At 34.1% G+C, this 12,079-nt stretch overlaps 1 non-coding gene across 1 annotated transcript; it reads right to left on the reverse strand.

Moving 5' to 3' along the window:
* Positions 1 to 7,946: 7,946 nt before the first annotated feature.
* Trnai-aau (transfer RNA isoleucine (anticodon AAU)) lies at positions 7,947 to 8,020 on the reverse strand. The gene has a single exon. It is a non-coding gene; the product is annotated as a tRNA-Ile (tRNA).
* Between the last annotated feature and the right edge of the window lie 4,059 nt (positions 8,021 to 12,079).

Below are 12,079 nucleotides of genomic sequence, written 5' to 3' on the forward strand. Positions count from 1 at the left end.
TACAACGAGCTGCGGCATAGTAGTGGTTCGTCTTCTTCGGGTAAAAAGAACTAGAAAACAGTCTTCTACAGGTGTTGTAGCTCGTGGTCGGCCTGGAATAGGTCTTCTGGACACATAATCTTCTGATTAGTATTGATCCTAAAGTCGCTGAACAACACCACGACACACATTGAGACGTCTAGCAGCATCAGCCTACGACATTCCCATTTCCATCCATCCAACTGCCCGCCACCTTAACGAATCGGGCAAACGACGTCTTTGAGGCATTTTCTGAACTCCATTAACTATTGTCACCGAAACTGCCATCAACAGTTGAAAAGCAACGCATCTTACACACAAAAGTACGAAAACTTGAGATTTGCATATTTTTTTCTTATTCATGTTCTTTTCTACAAAATGAAAGTGGCAGCTATCGTTTTTTTGATTAATGGTTTTAAAGTTCGCTATTATAATTCATGCGAACTATGCATTTTATTGTCACTGCCATTTTTTTAATGGTGAGCTTCGAAAATCATGTTGTACCTTAACTTTTTGAGGTCAGTGTAAGATGAAAAATTAAGCTATTGTTTGCTAGAAATATTTTAAAGAGACAAATGATGCATCATCAAAAACAATTCTGGCATGAAGTAAACGGAGTCAATGACACAATTTTTAACCCTTAATAGTCCTGTTTGAGTTTGCAAGTAAAACTCCATTGCGAAACTTCGTTATTTCATTTTGAGCTACGGCAACAGATTTTTCAGTTGCTGTATAAAAATAATAATAATAATAATAATAATAATAATAATAATACTTGTATGTTAGATCCTTGTTTCATCGCAATGTCCGTTACTGCGCCAAAAAATAGTGAAACCCCAATTTTACGTTCATCGGTTCTACTTTTCCCCCGCATTTTACGTTTTCTTTCATCAGGTTCCAGTTTTTCCTTATAATAATGAGTTAATTTAACCCAGAATGCAAGGTTTTTTTTTTAATGGAATTTCTCGCATTTTATGTTTTTTATAGAAAATAATAACAATACAAAAGTTCTAAAGAAAGAATTCTTTTCCTTTGTGCTTTTTAATGCTAATCCACGTTGTTGAAAGTTAATTATAAACCCTTCTTTCTTCAATAGCCCTGCCTGTCTTCGGTCTGGTCAAAGTATTTCCTGCTGCATTCCCTTTGATTTCAATGAATAAAAAACAACCCGCTTTTACGGACTATTTTTAATCTAACGTTTTTTAAACCCAGTCCCTTGAGAAACGTAAAATCTGGGTTTCGATGTACTTTGTACTGTGTAAATATTGCTTCTAGAAATCTTTAAAATTCAAGTACATTACTTTGAAGTGGAGTCGATGATTTTCATTAAAACAAGGATTAACATATTTGAAGTCTTTGTAGTATGGTTTATACAGCAATTCATACGTCTATTAAAATGGAGTCACTATTTTAAAAATTGATGTACACTTTTTTCATTCATAATTTTGTGCTTCAAAATTTTCAAACAAAGTCAATCCTTTCAATAAATAAATCCACAAATGCCGAAGCACATCAATCAGTTAAATTATAAAATACACCAATGCCAAGTGCTAGTTCAAAGTTCTCGATGTTTTATGATTCTTAGATTCTGACAAGATAACCTTGGAATATTTCTCTTTACAAACAAATTTTAGGTTTTTCAAAAACAATTTTAAGGGCAAAGTAAATGAATGATAACATATTTATAGAAAGAGAATTTTGTGGTAGCTCGGGGATTCGTCCATTCGCTCTGCATTATCATTCGTCTGGAGGCAGTGGTGAGTGTAGTGTCACGTGCTGGAGCACATGACCACGTGATGTTTGACAACTGAATCACTTAAGAGTGCAATGCAATTCAAGATTACGACGGCGCTTGAATTTGGTCATGATAATATGAGTAACTCGATTCCGAAGAAATATTCTAGAAAAGTAATCCAATGACTTATTTTAATGTCATGAAATCATGATTTTCAAAACTTCATTTGAAAAATTTCGTTTGATTTTTTTTTTTTTTTTTTTTTTCTGTTTTTGGAATTCAGTTATTCTCATAACGTACACAGCTCAGTTTTAAAGCTTCGTGACATTTGACGAATTTTCTCTGAATATATTTTTTAAAAAAATGTTCAAAAAAATTTTGTTTGCGATTTTGGCGATGTCCAGGAGGTAGCACCTACAGCACCTACAGACTTGAAATTTGGAAAAAATGTTTTCCATATCCTGGGTATTTGCACCTTGGGAAGCTTTTTTTCTTTTCCAATTTGAATAAAATTCTTTACCAATTTCTTGAAAAAAAAAGAAAAAAAAGATTATTCTTTTTGGGGTTTTTTTTTTTCATTTATTTTTTTATGGACATTTCTCACAAATTGTCCAACAAAGGTTAGAAAAAAAATCCACACCCGTCAACATTCTATGTCAGTCGAATAGCTTTCGAATAGTCGAATAGTTTGTTCCGATTTTTTAGATCAATTTGAATTACTGAGATACTTTGGTTTCCAACTTTGGGGAAAAGGCTAACACAGTTCAATCAATGAGATATAAAGAGTAAAATGCCAAAAGGTTCCAATTTGACCATGGATATTGGGAATGGGGTGCACCCCCCCCCCTAATTTTTTTTGTTAAATTTTGCTAAGCGTAAATTTAATCAAGTTTCTTTTTTCTTCGAGTGGGAATGAGAGTTTAATGTTGGTCTAATAACAGCGAAATCCCGTTGCAACGAATACCAATACTAAGAAATGTCTGTCATACCTGTGGTACCCGCACGGCTTTGCCCTTAGTAGAAAATTAAAAGGTCAATTGGTTCGTCTGTATATTTACAAATAATGGATAATGAATTTCATGCCGATTTCCTATGTTAATCTGCTTGCCCTTTTTATGGTAATTTGCTCGTTCACGTTACGGTAGTTTGCTCGCCCATGTTATGGCGATTTGCTCGTCCACGTTATTGTAATTTACTCGTCTACGTTATGGTAATTTCCTCGGTAAAATGTTCTTAAAATTGGAATAGAAAAAGAAAAAAAATTCGACTTTTCGAAAAATCGACTTTTCGAAAAATCGCTTCGAGGTTCTCTCATGCTATACGAACTAATTTTGTGCCAAATTTCATGAAAATCGGGCAACGGTCTAGGCGCTACGCGCGTAACAGACATCGAGACAGAGATCCAGAGACACAGACTTTCAGCTTTATTATTAGTAAATAAAATATTACATTGCTTTGATTTCTTTACAACGAAATTCCCCTTGCAACGGGGAATTTGTTGTCCCTCAAAGTTCGTTGCCGGAATTTGACTGCAAAGGATCGCTTCGGCTAAATTCTATTTTCTACGGGAGGGGGAGATCGGGATTTTCGTTTTTTCTGACCATAATTCGTATTTTCTCCAAATTCTTCCTAGCAGACGTTTTAGCTTTTCACAAGCAATCTTTGTGGGTTTGGTGAGCGTAAGCGTGCTCGGAGCTGAGCCTCCTAGTTTCAGAAATAAAAAGTATAGATTTTTTTTTTTCATTTCGATAGTGATTAAGTAATAAAATTGATCAGTGCGCTAACGTCTCAGTTGCATTAAGTCATATCCTGTATTGTAGGACACAGGCGAATGCTGTTCTTCGAAATATTTGGGTTTTCTTGGCTTAAAAAATCATATTTGAAATCAGATTTTTTTTTTTTTTTTTAGTTCAACGAAATGAAACAAAAATTTCCGCTCGGATCTGGGAAGATTATTTATTGACCAAAGGGTCAATTTTATTAATCCGAATCAAACGCAGAGCTGGCTGAGCTTCCAAAGCTGAATGCTATTTTTTATTTGTTGTAAGAAATTCATACACGTGTAATTTTTCTAGTATTTACTATGAAAATTTCATCTATAAAATTAAAAACCAGAATTAAAATTGGGTCAAAATAAATGAATTAGCTATTTCACATACCATTCACCCAGTTATTCAGAATCATTTTAATGCACATTAATAATTTTATTCTGGAGTGAGCCGTTGTTTTCCTTGGAAACAAAAGCTCGGTGAGCCACTACTAGCCATTTAGAATTATTCCGGGAGTGGGGGGGGAGGGGGCTAATACTTGATGAAAATAATACTGAAAAACAACAAAAAACATTGTCACATATACTATGTGTTTGTGTTTATTTCTCAAAATCGGAGGGAGGGGGAGGGGCAATTGCCTCCTCTCAGTGGCGGCGCAAGAGCAAAAATGGACGTCGGCGATGCAGTTTTGCGAGGCTCTTTTAATCATAAAATATTCTCAGACAAATAATTGAACTCATGGAATTAATTTTTGTCCTAACTATTGGCACTTAGGGTTCCCAATTCACTTAATTGCTAGGAGAAAATCATTTCGTGATTAGTAGCGCAGTCAAAAAGAAGTTTTTTTGGTGGTGGGTGGAGGAGGCGGCACATTGACGGGGGAATAAAATTCCTGATAGAAAGGGGATCCAGGGGTTCTCCCCCGGAAAAATTTTGAAATTTATAGTCTAAAGACGCCATTTTAGGCATTCTTTGCTGATGTTAAGGGAAAAAAGGTACAGGGGGTCTCGGTATAAATTTCTAGAAATTGAAGCCTTAAAAACGCAATTATAGGACATATTTATTGACTTTAGGGTCAGAGGCTGTCCCAGAATTCCCCAAATTCTCGAAATTGAAGTTTCAAAAACGGAATTTAAGACAAACTTTGAAGATTTTAAGGGAAGGTTTCAAGTGATATTGAACGGAGATACTTTTAAAAAATCCAGTCAATAATTTTCCCTCAGAAACCATAAATTTTATGTCCACACGCAATAATTTAAATAAGACCAACCTGTGAAAAGTTTTAGGCAAATACTACAGAATTATTTTTCCTTTGTAAAGATAACCCGCATAAACCCACTTTTTTACTTCCTTTTACAAAAAAGGAAGTATTGTATTCGCGAAAAAATTTTCATTCAAAAATCGACCTTAATTTCCATTTTACTCACCCCCGAATGAATGATGAGGTATTTTTTTCGACTCGACCACACGTATAAACACGCGAATCATTCATTTTGACGATTCCCAAGTTAATTACAACGAGTTTTCTCCTGACGTCTGTACATACGTAATGTGCGTATGTGCGTATGTATGTCGCATAGCTCAAGAACGGTAACTTCTAGAAAGTTGAAATTGGGTACGTAAACTCCTAGTGGGGTCTAGTTGTGCACCTCCCCTTTTGGTTGCATTCGGGTGCTTCTAAAGGAGTCTTTTGCCCCTTTTGGGGGGGAAATCATTGTTAATTTCCATGTAAACTCAAGTGGTGTCATAATTTGGCGGACACTTGGTGTTACATCGCCAGTCTTTTGGTCGCCAAGTTTCGATTTAAAAAAAAAAAAAAAATCTGATTTCAATTTGGCCACTGTTGGCGATATTTAGAGAGTAAACTATTGAATCACATTAAAATTGCCAGTAATGGGGAAATGACATTAAATTGGGGTAAAAGGAAGTCATGTAGTCATGTGATGTACACATCAGCTCGTTTTAATTTTAAGTTACACGAAAATACGTTCAGAAGCCTCAGACCTGCTTTCGGTTATTATAAAAAGCGCTGTAAATTTCGCTTTGCAGCAGTGAGATTTCCTTCTGCCAAAAAAAGAACATTTACAGGGTCGTTTTGCTTTTGCTTCAAATAATTTCAGCTTCTAGTCTTCTAGAACTAAATATTCTTAAAGAAAGTAATATTGCCACTCTTCCTGGGGTTTTGTGAAACTCTAAGAGGGGATGAAAAGCAAAGGGAATACAGTTTTATGTTTACGTGAAAAAGCTCTTTATATATCCAGATTTCGCAAAATAAATCAGATCCCCCATTGATAAATCACCTTCGACAGTATAAGTCTACGGAGAATTTATTTCGCTTTTGACCCATAACTCTAGTATATTTAATGGTAGAGAAATTGAAAATAATTCAGAAAATCCACAATTACATATTTTGATTTTTCATTGCAAAAAAAAAACATAATTTCTAGTAAGATAAATAAATACCTTTGTGCTGAACAGTAAAGTAAGACAAATCAACGTTAGAAGAAACACAAATTTGTAAATTACAGCAGACACGTGTTTCGGCGTTACAGGGAACGCCTTTTTCAATGCAAAAAATAATGAGCTTATGGATGAAAAGACATCCGACAAAAGCTAATCTCTAGTGTTTTGGCCTTTTAGATAAAGAGATTTGAGATTTTATCATAGGCGCTAATGTTAAAGTTTTTGAATATTAAAAAAAACAGCCTTAAAATAAAATTAAAAAAATGTTTTTCTTTTTTTTTAATTGAAATTTCGTCCAGATAAAATTTATCAGAGCTCGCGAATTATTTAATCCCCCACCCCTTCTAGAGTATAACCTTTTTTTTTTTCTTTCTTTATTCTTCGTTTTTTTTTTTTTTTTGTTTTTTTTCTGAACTGTTTCAAATCTAACAAAAATCTATTTTTTCTTTCTTTCTAAAATAAATAAATAAATGAATAAAAATAAAAATAATTAAAAAGAAAATAAATAAAAAAAAAACGAGGAAGTTGGTTAAGAAGGAGTTAAGAATAACTTTGAATACAACTGAAGTTAAACGATTGGGTAAAAGGTTAAGTTGCTATGTTTCTAAAAATAACCGAATAAGGAAGGGGGGGGGGGGCCTTGTGCAGACAAGATTATATTGTTGTAACTGTTTAATCCCACATCAAACTCTTAAAGATTATCCAAAATTGGTGCAAACTTTTTATTCAAAACATTACAGCTTTTTAAAACCATTTAATAATAAAAGTAAACTTTTTTTCGTTAAGAGAAGTTCTTCGTTCAAATCAAATTGTGCTCCATCTGTCCTCCACTGAATTTTAAAACTTCTCTTAGAGCAGATACCTTAAAAATTCATATCGCAAAGTCTTATCTGCTATAGAAGAAAGCAAAAATGCTTTAAAGATGACGACAGTAAGAAAAAAAAGTTAAATTTGAATAATAACCACGTTTTAAAATTTTTTTATTGCTGTTATTATTATTACTAGAAAATCGCCCGTCAAGATATGACGGGTGAAAATTGCTTCTACATTTGAATTGCCAATTTGGTGATATTTTGATAGTTGAAATGTTTACCTTAAACTGCAGTAAATGAACCCTAAACTCCAGTAGATAACGTTCATGGTTGACCCCTTTTTCGTTTTTTTTATTCCCCAGAAATGACGCAGTTTTACCAGTAAAACAGTTAAGTTATCGGATCCAGTTCAGGCCTTGTCACAATAAAGTCCCTTTCCCTGCATATTAAAACTCACCAAAACATATTATCAAATTATCATGCCGAGGCGCGAGTTTCATTGTTGATGACGTCAGGAGCGTTACTTGATCAATGAGTATTATATATGTGATTAGTATTATTGTTATTGTTTTTTATTAGTTTATTATTATTATTATTTATTTTTATTTTATTAGTTTATTATTATTATTATTTATTTTTATTTTATTTCATTTTATTTATTTATTTATTTATTTTTTTTTTTTTGCCAACTCCAAAACACACCAAAATAAGTTTCAAGGTTCTCATCAACCTTGAGGAAATAATTTAGTTCGATATTTTTCGAAGGTTAGAAAATAACTATTTTTAAACAAAGAGGGAGAGGTCTTTCCGTCAAAACTATTGTAAAAAGTTTACTTCCGTTTTAGTTTTAATATATTTTCCCCCCTTATTTACAACGAGCATTGTAAATATTTAATGAACTGCAAAGTTGAACATTGGAAGAGAAAACTTTTTTTTTTTGTTTCAAAAGAATAATTGTTAAGAATATTAATATTTTAAAAACTACATTAAGTTGTATAAAACCATCCACAGTATGAATTGAAACGAAAAAGTGAATTCCCCTTATCTGATTTATTTGCAGAAAACCTTGGAGATAATATGTTAAAAGTCCTAAAACTGCTTTCAAAAAAATAATAATAATACATAAAATATTTAGAAAAAAAGTGACCTTGGCCCGTGAGGGGATCGAACCCGCGACCTTCGCGTTATTAGCACGACGCTCTAACCAACTGAGCTAACGGGCCACGTTTATTCAGCGAGATTTGAAAATAATTCAAGCATTTGTTACGTGTGTACAACGCTACACCTTCTCTTTTTTATAATTAGATAGTTTTTTCTAAAATTCCTAAAGTGAGCTGCTTCGTGACTTTTCCCTTACATTTTTAAAATATTAAGTTAGGTATTACAAAAATTTCCTTTTTAATCAATAAAAATATTACTAATTCCTTATTTAGATAGATTTTAAAGTTAATTTTCAATTTTTAATATTTCTACATCCTTTTACAAAAAAGGAAGTATTGTATTCGCGAAAAAAAAAATCACTCAAAAATCGGCCTTAATTTCCATTTTGCTCACCCCCGAATGAATGTTGAGTTTATTTTTCAACCCAACCACACGTGGATATATGCCTAGGAACGTACGGGCACCCGAAATATCCATTTTGATGATCCCGAGTTAATTTCGACGAGTTTTCTCGTGACGTCTGTATGTACGTATGTATGTGCGTATGTGTGTATGTGAGTCGCATAACTCAAGAACGGAGTGTCCCAGAAAGTTGAAACTTGGCACTTAGACTCCTAGTGGGGTCTAGTTGTGCACCTCGTTTTTTGGTTGCATTCGGATGCTTCAAAGGGGGTATTTTGCCCCTTTTTTGGGGGAAATCATTGTTAATTTCGATGTAAACTCAAGTGGTGTTATAATTTGGCGGACACGGCGATATATCGCCAATCTTTTTGGTCGCCAACTTGGCGACAAATTTGGCGATTTTTTTTAAATTTATATATATATATATATATATATATATTTTTTTTTTTTGTAAATCTGGTTGCAATTTGGCCACTGTTGGTGATATTTAGAGAGTAAACTATTGAATCACATTAAAACTGCCAATAATGAAAAAATGACATTAAATTGGAGTAAAAGGAAGTCATATGATGCACACATCAGCTCATTTTCGCTCAGTTTTAAACAGCTAAAAACTCTTTACTCAGCGGAAACATTTAAATCCTGTACAAATATTGATCTATCGCTAGTCAGTGTCTTAGCTGGTGCGCCGAATGTTCGATCTTGGTCATGGCATGGGTGTTATTAATCGTACAGCAATAGTGGTTCGGAACCCACTTTAAGCTGTAGGACCCAGGGATTTCGTAGGAGCACTTCGCGCTCGACGGTTTTGGTTGAATATTAGTGCACAAGATGGTCGAACGTTTTGTGAAAAGATTGTATGCCATATCGTTAGTACGCAAATGTTGTAACGAGGATTTTTAAAGATTGTTTTCCTTGTTCGAAAAGAATATATGTCATACAAAAGATGGTATGGCTTATCGTTAGTAAGCAAATGATTCAAAGTGGATTTTTAAAGACTGTTTTCCTTATTTTAATAGAAATTCAAGGAATATCGCTCTTCTTCCAAGAAGGATTTTTAAAACTGCTGTCTTCGTTCTAAAGCTTAACCACGGAGAGATGGCGCGTGAACTCGAAGCGGAAACGGACCACTTCCTTTTGTAATAGGTAAGGTAGACCGGGGCACGTTTATGCATTGGGTACGTTTACGGTACGCAGTGCGCTTTTTTAAAATGTGCAATAAATGCAGAGCCAACCGTCAGAACAAATTGAAGCTACTCCCTAGCAAATATTCTCACAAGTTTTTGAGCATCAGTCGAGCTTCGGTTTAGCATGCGGATAGAAAAATCTGTTTTCTACCGAACCGAGTAAATTTTGTGTTGAACGTTTTGAAACTTATTGTGAATGAATAATACATTGTTAAAAGCAAATAAATATATAAAAAATAGCAGAATTTTATCCTTTTTTTTTTTTTTTTTTTTTTTTTTTTGAGAATTGTATTTATATGAGCAGAAGAGTTATTAAATTTTGTTGCACGTTAAAAATAAATCCAAACTTGCCGACGAGGCACGTTTACGCATTTTCATTGGAGCACATGTACGCACGTTCTTACTGTGTCTTACTACTCTGTCTTACTTCTAAACGGGTCCTGGGCGTTTTTTTTTTTTGTTTTTTTTTTTTTTTTTTTTTTTTGCTCTGTACTGTCTCAAACCTTTAGTATTTTCAGGTTATTTAGTTTTAAAAATCACCATTCATTTTTAATTAAGTAACAGATTCGCATCTTATAGCTTACAATCATATAGTGTCTTCATGCCTGTTCAGCTTTAGCTTTATACACTATTCAGCCTGTAATACATTTTATTTATTTTAAAGATGGTAAGGCATTACTTGAAAAACACTAACAAACCACATTAGAGGTCAAAATAATGAAACGGCTTATTAGTACAGTGCAATTAGACATAAACCTCAACATCCAAAGTAAAAGTTTCCTGCCAATTTTAAATTGTTGTATACTGTCCACATATTGTTCGGTAAAAAGTTACACCGTTTTCAGCGTCGGGTTTTGGGGGGAGGGGGAAAAAAAGTTGATAAATTAGTAGTTTTTATTAGTTTTTCGGAAGTATTTAGAAAACTACGGCGTTTAGCGCAAAAAGTGCAATATACAAAATAATCTACACTAAATTACGAACAAAATGATCCTAAGCATTATTTTGTTACGTGAACCGTTCCAGAGTTACGACATATGTAAAAGAAGAAAATTTTCGCATTTTAAAGATTTTTTGAAAACATGAAATTTTAACTACTACGTAAACAGAAATAACTAAACAATTTTATTAAAAAGTAATATTGTACAGTCGTATTGTAGTCTAAAAGAAGCTAAGAGGCACCACATGGAATCCTACTAGGCTTGACCTACCCTCATCGAGTTTCCTAAAATTGTTACCATAGATGAAGAGTAAAAGTTGTAAAACGTGAAAGAAAGAATTTCTATCTCTTTCACGTGAACTAATCAGGGTTGCCAGGGGTTGAAAGGTGCCTAAAAATGAGTAATTTACCCTCATCGAGTTTCCAAAAATCGTTACCATAAATGAGGGACAAAAGATGGAAATAAAACGCTAAACTAAGTTTGCCTACCTTTCTCGGCTACATAATCAAGGTTGGCAGGGGATAAAAGGTTTTCAGTAAGGGAGATAATTCACCCCTCATCGAGTTTCCAGAAAATGTTGTCATAAATGAAAAGCAAAAGCTGTAAGTAAAACGTTAAAGTAAGGTTGCCTACCTTTTTCCGGTCCCTATGAATGGTTGCCAGAGGTTAAAAAGTGCCCAAAAATGAGTAATTTACCCTCATCGAGTTTCCAAAATTTTTTTTGTCATAAAACGTTAAAGTAAGGTTGCCTGCCTGTTGCGTGTGAACTAATTAGGGTTTCCAATGGCTAAAAAGTGCCCAAAAATGGGTAATTTACCCTCCTCGAGTTTCCACATAAGTTACGTAAAAAAATGTAGGCAAAAATATAACAAAACCGATGGTATAAGGTTGCCTAAGCAAGAGTGCTCCAATCATAGGGTTGCCGCTATTCAAAGTTTCAGTATTGAAATTTCGACTCAATCAAACAATTGACTCAATCGATGTAACTATCAACCAAAGGGAATTTCTAGCTAACGCTAAGGATAAAATTGGCCTTATTTCACTCCTTACAATGCACCTGCAAAGAGGCGGTTGCACAGTTCATCAAGCATCGGATGACGCAGACTTATTAATAATTTTACCAGCGATTGTTAAAGCTGAGAATGGGGTTGAAGCTTGTGTGATTGGTGATGATACTGACTTACTAGTCTTGTTCACTGTTCACACACCATCAGAAAACAAATTGAAAATGGTGGTGCCGAAGAAAGGCAATCAGCAGGAAAAAGTGTACACTATTTCGGACATTCAGCGAGGCATTGGAGATATGAAAGGCGTACTCTTAGCAATATACGCCTTCACAGGATGTGACACTGTATCATCTATCTACAAGAAGGGGAAAATTTCACCGTATGGAAAAGTACAAGTCAACAGCGCTCTTCGTACGAAGCTTCTAGCTGACCCCATTGCAGTGACTGAGGGAGTGAGAAGAGATAAAATAGAGGGAGTGAAGACTTTAATGCATAAAACTAAGAGCCCCAAGTCACGTGATAAATTTTAAAGCAAAGCATTTGGAAGAAATCAGGTTTCTTTCGCTTGTTTCACGCAAAACGTGCCA

Source organism: Uloborus diversus, chromosome 8, assembly GCF_026930045.1.
Source record: "Uloborus diversus isolate 005 chromosome 8, Udiv.v.3.1, whole genome shotgun sequence".
In the NCBI taxonomy this organism is placed as follows: Eukaryota; Metazoa; Arthropoda; class Arachnida; order Araneae; family Uloboridae; genus Uloborus; species Uloborus diversus.